This window comes from Gossypium hirsutum, chromosome A02 (assembly GCF_007990345.1).
Source record: "Gossypium hirsutum isolate 1008001.06 chromosome A02, Gossypium_hirsutum_v2.1, whole genome shotgun sequence".
Taxonomy (NCBI): Eukaryota; Viridiplantae; Streptophyta; class Magnoliopsida; order Malvales; family Malvaceae; genus Gossypium; species Gossypium hirsutum.
Genome location: NC_053425.1, coordinates 14,165,094 through 14,174,319, shown reverse-complemented (window position 1 = coordinate 14,174,319; position 9,226 = coordinate 14,165,094). Strand labels below are relative to the sequence as shown.

Sequence of the window (9,226 nt, the reverse complement as noted above, 5' to 3'; positions counted from 1 at the left end):
GCCTCCGTCCATCCCTACACTTCCTGTGGGGAATAAATCACCCACGCCATCCCTACACTTACAGTGTTAGCACCGATTGCGGCACTAACTATAATCCGCAGCAAAGCTGCTTATATTAGAATATGTGGCACAGCCACCAGAACGGGTTCTTCCTCCATAACAAAACCCAACCCAATGCAACAGATATACATGTCATGGCATATAACAAACAGAATCAGAATATCATGTATTTCAGTCAAAATTAACCCTAGGGGTATAACGGTCATTTAGCACCTAGGGGTAAAACGGTAATTTTCATACTTAGGGGTAGTTTAATAAAATTTACTATTCTAGAGTTTACATACATATTCTAACCATTAACACATTAACAGAAGCACTTACCGAGCGTTTTTACCGAATCGTTCCCGTTGGCCCATTAACCTACTTTCGGCTCATTAAGCCCAAATATACCGAAGTGCATGAAATTACGCACTCTGCAATCATACTGCTTGCGATTATCAAAATTAACAACCAAACCACCTCACAAGCGCTCGCACGCTCGCAAGTTCATAAATGCCAGCTTTTCGGCTTTTCGGCTTTTACCGATCTAGTCTATGAGTGGGTGTCGTTTACACACCTGTTTGTGACGAAACGCTGACGAGTTCCACACACGAACTGCCTACAATCAATTACTAATACGTTAACTATGAATCCATAGCAACTTATCTGCAAAACTCCTTACTAAAAATCGACCATTAACACTTTAGGCACTAGTGTTCTTACCTTTGCCGAAAAAAATGGACTAGATCTATTTCTGGTCGTTCCAAATATCCAAGCCTTCGATTAGTAGCCTTTAATCCACACTATAGGAAAACAAATCAGATATCACCACTAAACCTTTTGAGTACAATCAACAGGCACCCTTTGCATATAGGGGTTTTTCGGCTTTTACCTTAATTCACGAATAACGAAAGAAAGATTCGAGCGTTTACCTATATTGTTATGACACTACTCCCAATCGATTGTAGATCCAACTACCGCACAAGAAGGGAAAAATACTCAACCAAGGGTTCGGCCTTTGTAGTACCTCAAAGTAGTAAGATTTCAGTTTTGAAAGAAAAGATACGAGGTTTGGCTTCAATGGAAATTCGGCTAACCAGTTTGTTGAGGATTTAAGAGAGAAAAAAAGAAGAATATGAAGGATTTAGGTTCGGCAAAAAGATAGAATGAGAATTAAGAGGAGAAAGAAAAGAGAAGAGGGGAAGAGATGAGAGAAGGATAGAAAAGAATAAAAAATAGAAGAAAAAAAAATAAATCCTAAAGGCCTAAAATATGCTCCTTTTAGCTATGGCCGAATGAGTGCATTTCGGCATAGGAATTCTTTTTAAATTTCAATTCTCTAATTTGCTCCTTGATTTTTGGCCAAGTTTGGAGTTTGAATTTCATTCAAACTCCCCAACCGATCAGAGCAGAGCCTTATCCACCTGCTTGCACCGCTTTAGCACGCTGCTAGGAGTCCTGGTCAGACTCCAACTCCTTCCCCATGCGTGCAGCAAAAACCCAGCCACTCCTGCGCGAGATGAGGCTCGAACTCCAGACCTCTTCTGCCCATGCGCCCACAGCTGAGCTGCCGGCCACTGCACCACGCTTCTCCTTTAGTAATATATGGTTACAATTAATTATAAACCTTACCTACTGAAGCTCCGGTTACTTGCGAAATAAAAAGGAAATGCCAGCGAAAAATCCTTGCAAATTCTGGCAAAGCAAGGATTGTTGAAAGGTGCAAAGGCTTGCAAATTAAAATTTTACGAGCATTGTGTTCTAGGAAAACAAAAGAGAGTGAAATTCGGCACTGCTATCCATAATACAAAAGGTATTTTGGAATATGTTCACTCAGATGTGTGGGGGCCTTCCAAAACACCTTCGTTGGGAGGAAAACACTACTTTGTTACTTTTTTTGATAACTTTTCCAGAAGAGTTTAGGTGTATACCATGAGAACTAAGGATGAAGTGCTTGGAGTTTTTTCTTAAATGGAAAACTATGATCGAAAACCAGACTGGCAAGAAAATCAAGCGGTTTAGGACGGACAATGGAGGGGAATATAAAAGTGATCCGTTCTTCAATGTGTGCCAAGAGTATGGTATTGTTCGACACTTCACAGTTAGGGATACACCACAGCAGAATGGAGTGACAGAGCGTATGAATCGAACATTGCTGGAGAAAGTTCGATGTATGTTGTCCAATGCTGGGTTGGGCAAGCAATTTTGGGCTGAATCTATGACATACGCTGGCCATCTTGTTAATCGTTTGCCATCATCTGCATTAGAAAGAAAAACTCCTTTCGAGGTATGGTTTAGAAAACCAGCTACAGATTATGATTCCTTACATATGTTTGGATCCACTGCATATTACCATGTGAAGAAGTCAAAGTTAGATCCGAGGGCAAAGAAAGCTCTTTTTATGGGAATCACTTCTAGAGTGAAGGGATTTCGTCTTTGGTGCTTAAGCACAAAGAAAATGATCTGTAACAGAGATGTTACCTTTGATAAATCTGCCACATTGAAAAAGGTAGCAGATAAAGATATTCAGACGAGCGATACTCCACAGCAGGTGGAGTGTACTCCAAAATAGGTAGAGTTTGAGCAGATGAGGATTTGCCCAGTTAATAAGTCTAATTCTCCAGCCACAATGGAGGAATTAGAGGTTGAAGAGGTTCTGACCCAAGAACTGTTAAGTACACCAGAACCAGTTACAGTTGCAAGGCCACGGAGAGAAATTCGTAAACCTGCTTGATTTACTGATATGGTGGCCTACGCCCTTCCCGTTGTTGATAATGATATTCCTGTCACTTATCAAGAAGCAATGCAAAGCTTAGAAAGTGACAAATGGAAATACGCCATGGATGAAGAAATGCAGTCTCTCCGGAAGAACAATACCTGCGACCTCTTTAACACACACACGTTGCTTGTCACTGCGCCACAGGCTCTCCTTGTGTCAAACTCCATTCGTAACTTCTTTTAAGGCCTATTCCAACCGCAACCTGTATACTAAAAAAAAACCCAATTTGCGCGCGCCGTGCCTTGAACCCAGGCACTTCCCACGCCCTCCTAGCGTGCTTTGCCACTGGGCCAGATACTTGCTTCTGACATGAACCTGAACAATTAATAAGGCTTACTTGCGACAGCCCTTGGTTTTTCTAAAATAAAAACACACAATTGCACACACAGGGAATAGAACCCCTGCTCCTTTCCTACTGCTTAACACGCTTAACCACTAGGCCTGACTCCTTCTTATGTCCCATTTTAGCCCAACTTATTAATAAACCTTAATGCCCAGATCCCCTAAAGAAACAAAAATAATTATTTTTGCTAGAGTCTTGGATCGAATTTTTCCCATACTTTAAATACTTCTAAATTTATTTAAAAACTAAAATAATAATAATAATAATAATAACCATAATAATGAAAATTTCAAATACGATAATATATATATATTTTTCCTAATAATAATAATTATAATTTCCATAAATCAATAAAAATAGATACAGTAAAATTTTCTAATAATATGTTAATTTAAACACTAAATTAACAACAATAATTTTATAAATATATTTGTATCTAATAATTATAATGATAATAATTTTCATAAAAATTAAAATATTAGTAATAACATAAATATTTTATCAATATATATATTTTTTGAACACTAGTAATATTTAAAACTTCTCAATATTCAGGTTTTCTTCTATCCGAATCCCAGACTCAAAGCCCAACTCTTCTAGGCCCAATTTTTGGGGCGTTACATTGTTAAAGTTTGTAAATTTTTCCATTGATGAATATATGTGTATTTTGATACTTGATGATGGAAAATGCATCCTTGTTGTTAAATAAACAACTTTTACTAAGTGATTTTCGGTAAAAACGTCCGAAACGACCATTTTATAAAAGTTGTAAAAATGGTATGAAAATGTGTTTTGATGAGAATTGTAGTTTGCTATAGTTAAGAAAATGGTTCAGCTAGGCTTAAAGTACAAATAAATTGACTGCATTTCATTTTACGAGCCTAGGGGCAAAAGTGTAATTATGACAAAGTTTAGGGGTAAAAATGTAATTTTTCCAAAATATAATTTTTGGATCACATTGAATAATGTGACTAATAATTAGGCTAAATGTGATATTTTAGATCAAGAAAAACAAGATTCGAACTTAGAACGAGGGAAATCAAAGAATATGAAGATTATGTCCAATTACCGATTTTGTGTCAAGGTAAATTCGTATGATTATAATAATGCAATGTTATAATTGAATATTAAATGCTTTATTGTTATTATTATATAAATTGTATGATTGATTATACGGATATTCTTGATGAAGATTTGACAAGTAAGTACATAAGCAAATAAAGCGATGTTGTAGCATATTTTAATGCTTTGATAATATGTGCATTTAAACAGTTTTAATAAAAAAATCATGATAACTAAGTTCATCACACCTTCATTTCTTTTAAATTAGAAATCTATGCATTTATGAACATATATCATAGTCTATCAAATTAATACAACATCATTTCACAATACTCATAGACTTACTATTCATGGATTTCATATTCAATTGAGTTTCTGTACATACCTATACTCATTTGTAACATAACTCAAGTTCGTTCTCATCAATGACATACCTCATTGGGACCATCATCAAATCCTTCCTTGAATTACCCGTTGAACACTCGGAATACTAATAGATACACGGAAACTTGCACATGGTGCCATATACGCAGCTAGAACCAACTCATATCGCGTAACGTATGTAGCTAAAGCTACCACTTATTGTGTATTGCCCGCATTTGAGCTACTCACGGATTTGTACACAAAGTCAGCACTCGGACCCCAAAGCATTATCATGTAATGCCTGCTCATTGAGCTACTCACGGGTTTATACACAAAGTCAGTACCTGGACCCCAAAGCATTAACATGATATGCTTGCTCAGCGAGTTACTCACAGGTTTATACACAAAGTCAGTACCCAGACCCACATTACATATATCACTTATCTCATGAACTCAGACTCAACTCATGAGTTCAGACCACTCAATTTCTCATGACTTACCTACTATTTCCGAGGTTCAAACGAGATTTCTTGTCTAGCTCAATGTCGTCGCACTTGCTCATAATGTCATTTATCCTTCCATCATACATTTCATACTTTCATGATAGTAATAAAACATTTAAATGCACATATTATCAAATTATTAAAATATGCTACAACATCACATTATTTGCTTATGTACTTACTTGTCTAATCTTCATCAAGAATATCCGTATAATCAATCATAAAATTAATATAATAATAACAATAAAGCATTTAATATTCAATTATAACATTGCATTATTATAATCATACGAACTTACCTTAACACAAAATTGGCAATTGGACATAATTGTCATATTCTTTTATTTCCCTCGTTCTAAGTCCGAATCATGTTTTTCTTGACTAAAATATCACATTTAGTCTAATTATTAGTCATATTATTCAATGTGATCCAAAAATAATATTTTGGTAAAATTACATTTTTGCCCCTAAACTTTGTCATAATTACACTTTTACCCCTAGTCTCGTAAAATAAAATGCACTCAATTTTTTTTACTTTAAGTCTAGCCGAACCATTTTCATAACTATAGCAAACTACAATTCTCATCAAAACACACTTTCATACCATTTTTACAACTTTTACAAAATAGTCGTTTCGAACGTTTTCACCGAAAATCACTTAGTAAAAGTCGTTTATTTAACAACAAAGATGCAGTTTCCATCATCAAGCATCAAAATACACATATATTCATCAATGAAAAAAGTTACAAACTTTAACAGTTTTGAAAACGAAGGTACGAGATAGCTAAATTGAGTTACCACAACTCTAAAAATATAGAAATAATTAAAAAACGGGACAAAAACCGTACCTAGATGAGCCATAAAAGCTTGTCTGAATGTTTACTCATCCATGGCTGTCCATTTTCTTCGTATATGGTTGAAGAAGAAAGAAGAAAAGATGATAGCTTGTAAATTTTTGTCTTATTATGCCTTTCTTAACTTAATTACCAATTTGCCCTTTTTTTTCTAACAAATTTCAAAAATACCAAACAAATATCTTTCACTAACTTATTAATGGGCTAACTATCACATAAGGACTTCTACTAAAAATTCTATAGCTATTTAATACCTCTAGCTTCTAGAACTCAAGTTTTGTATTTTTTTACGATTTAGTCCTTTTTACTTTTTTGAGTACCCGAACATCGAAATTTTCAAACGAGATTTTCACGAAATCATTCCGTGAAACTGTAGGCCATAAAAATATAATAAAATAAATATTTTTCCCTAGTCAGATTTGTGGTCTTGAAACCACTGTTCCGACTAGGCCCAAAATTGGGCTATTACAACTCTCCCCCCTTAGGGATTTTCATCCCCGAAAATCTTACCAAAAGAATTTGCTTTCAACTCTCATGAATCACTTTCACAATTTCTCAGAATCACAAATCCAATCAACTTCTTATACTTCTTTTCAAACACCTTTGAACTTTAACGCATAATATCGAAGCATATCATCAAAGATCCGATTTACTTTCTCAAACTCACCATCAACTAAAGACGAACCACAGTGCCAAAATGCAACTACGTACTCAGAGTTTCCCATTGCTTTTATGATAATGGTGATGTAACCCTCGTATCTCTATCCGAATTAATAGGAACGGTTACTCTGCATAATCGAATAATCTCAAAATTTTATAATTTGGCTAATCTATCAAATAAGAAATCTGTATCTTTCGAAATGATCATATCGATTTCCATCATCGATAAATTACAATTCAAATAACATCTTTCCTTTTTGGGGATAAAGATAATCCCGATACAAAATCTGTAATAGCTTTATCTCATAACATTCCAGTACTATCACCGACTGTCATAATCCTGAATGCTCTTGATATTCGGCTTACTTGCTGAAAAATCGATATATGAACACAGCTCAAAAAAAAATATCATGTCACATACCTAATCATCAGGACATCCACTGCATATAACTGTACATTTTTATTCCCTGGGTGAACAAAAGAGTTACTGTTGAGTTCCGTACAAAATTTCCACATAATCACTGGATTTTTCTATACACAAATTTTATCTCAGAAGAATAATAACAGAAATCAAAATCAAAAGTCGACTCACTCTGAACTCGTTTAGATCATCACTCATTAACACATTTATAAGCTTCTCAAACATTGTAGAGAAAATATTACTTTAGCTTTTAACTAGCTAAAATCAGACCATCATCAATAAGATTAGTCGTGTACTAGTACTCACAAAAATAAACTAAGATTTTCCATTCTGGCATCTGCAACTGCTCACAGTCTTTCAATAGTTCAAGTCCTCAATACTGTCTTAATCTCAGATCTCTCTTTAACATTAAATACTTTAACTCTTAAAATTAGAAAGCATATAACATTCTTCATCGACTAACTATTTCATCAAATTCTCAATACAAACATAAAAACAACTGACTTACAATCACCCGTTGGACAAATTCTTTAAATGTGACTTTAACCATCTGAAAGCATCAATCATCACTTTATATTATCATATTAAACACATTTCAATACGTACAATAGTGCATCACCGAAAATCATAAATTCCTCATTTAATTCAAACCGAACTCCAAACTAGAATTTCGATTAATAATACCTTCAACTATTTTCAAATTTGTTGACATGCGTCAAATGATCCAAACTCCACATATATAGTCACTTTATAAATCAGAACAACTTAGCTCATAACATCATCTTTCAATTAAGAGAAATCTAACCAATATGTCTCTGTATCATTCTTTCAAGAATATAAATTCTTCATTCAAATTATTTGTCTGTTTATACTCGTGAATGCATAGAATTTACTCCCTTAACTGAAAGGCCCGCTCAAATACACATAGCTCAAATCACGTCTCAACAAATCAATTTACTCTGATATGAACCACAAAGTTAATTTTAATTACCGCAAAATGACATATTAAAATACTTTTTTTTTCATGCTAAGAGAAACAACTCAAGTACACAATCTTTCAAATTTCTCTCAACATACAAATCAAAATCTTTGCAATCACATTAGCTCATGGAGGCAAAACATCCAATTTAGCTCAGTAGTCGTAGTCAACTTACTTGGAAACCACCATAAAATTTGAGGTTATGCTTTCATCGTTTATAATTTTTTTGATGGCAATTCTTTACACGAAAAGCAGAAAAATCTAGATAACATAATCACCACGATTCTATGATCAAATCCAGAAATACCATCATAATAAACATAGTCATACTGACCAAGGAACATGCTTTAAAGATGAACCATGTCAGATAATCCACATCATAAGAAAGGTAAGAAAACTCAGATACAATGTCATAACAGAAATCTAGGAACATAACTCATAAGGAAATAATTATAAAGATTAGAATGATTCCCCAGAGAAAACCAAAAGAAAACCAGTGCTTATACGCTCTGGAATTTCATTGTAACCAAGATATCATATTTTCCATATATATACATATGATGTAACGCCCCCACGCCCGAGACCGTCGCCGGAGTCGAGTATGAGGTGTTACTAAGCTTAATTTAACATATTTAGAACTTTGGATTATTTATTTCTACATTCACAGCTTTTAAGCTACTTGCATTACAGTCACATGAAAAATCATATCTTGAGTTAAGAAACTCGAAATCAAGATCCGTAAATTTTCCCTAAATCTAGACTCATATACCTATCTACTAATTTTTTTATAGAATTTTTGGTTGGGCCAATTAGTACAGTTATTAGTTAAAGTTACCCCTGTTTCAAGACTTGACTGGTCTGACCTCTGTTTACTACGAACCACATTTATCTCTATAAAAACTCCATATGACTATGAGGTTTATTTCTCCTGAAACTAGACTAAATAAGAATTCTGATAATATAAAATACACTACCTAATTATATCTTTACAATTTATGGTGAATTTCTAAAGTTGGAACAGGGGATTCAGAAACTGCTATGACCCTGTTTCACTAAAATTCAAATATCTTGTAACATATAATTCCTTTACCTGTTTCATTTGTTTCATGTGAAACTAGACATAATAAGCTTCAATTTGATATGTAGTCCATCACCAAGTTCAATTTCTATGATTTTAGTAAATTTTTAAACTGGCGTCAGTGTTGCTGCAGTATTCTGTTTAT

At 34.2% G+C, this 9,226-nt stretch overlaps 1 long non-coding RNA gene across 1 annotated transcript; it reads right to left on the bottom strand.

Annotated features, from left to right (window-relative positions):
* Window positions 1-616: 616 nt before the first annotated feature.
* On the bottom strand, window positions 617-1,322 carry LOC121216104 (uncharacterized). Its single transcript, XR_005912160.1, has 3 exons — window positions 972-1,322; window positions 763-842; window positions 617-658 (listed from the first exon to the last, which is right to left on the bottom strand). It is a non-coding gene; the product is annotated as an uncharacterized lncRNA (long non-coding RNA).
* Between the last annotated feature and the right edge of the window lie 7,904 nt (window positions 1,323-9,226).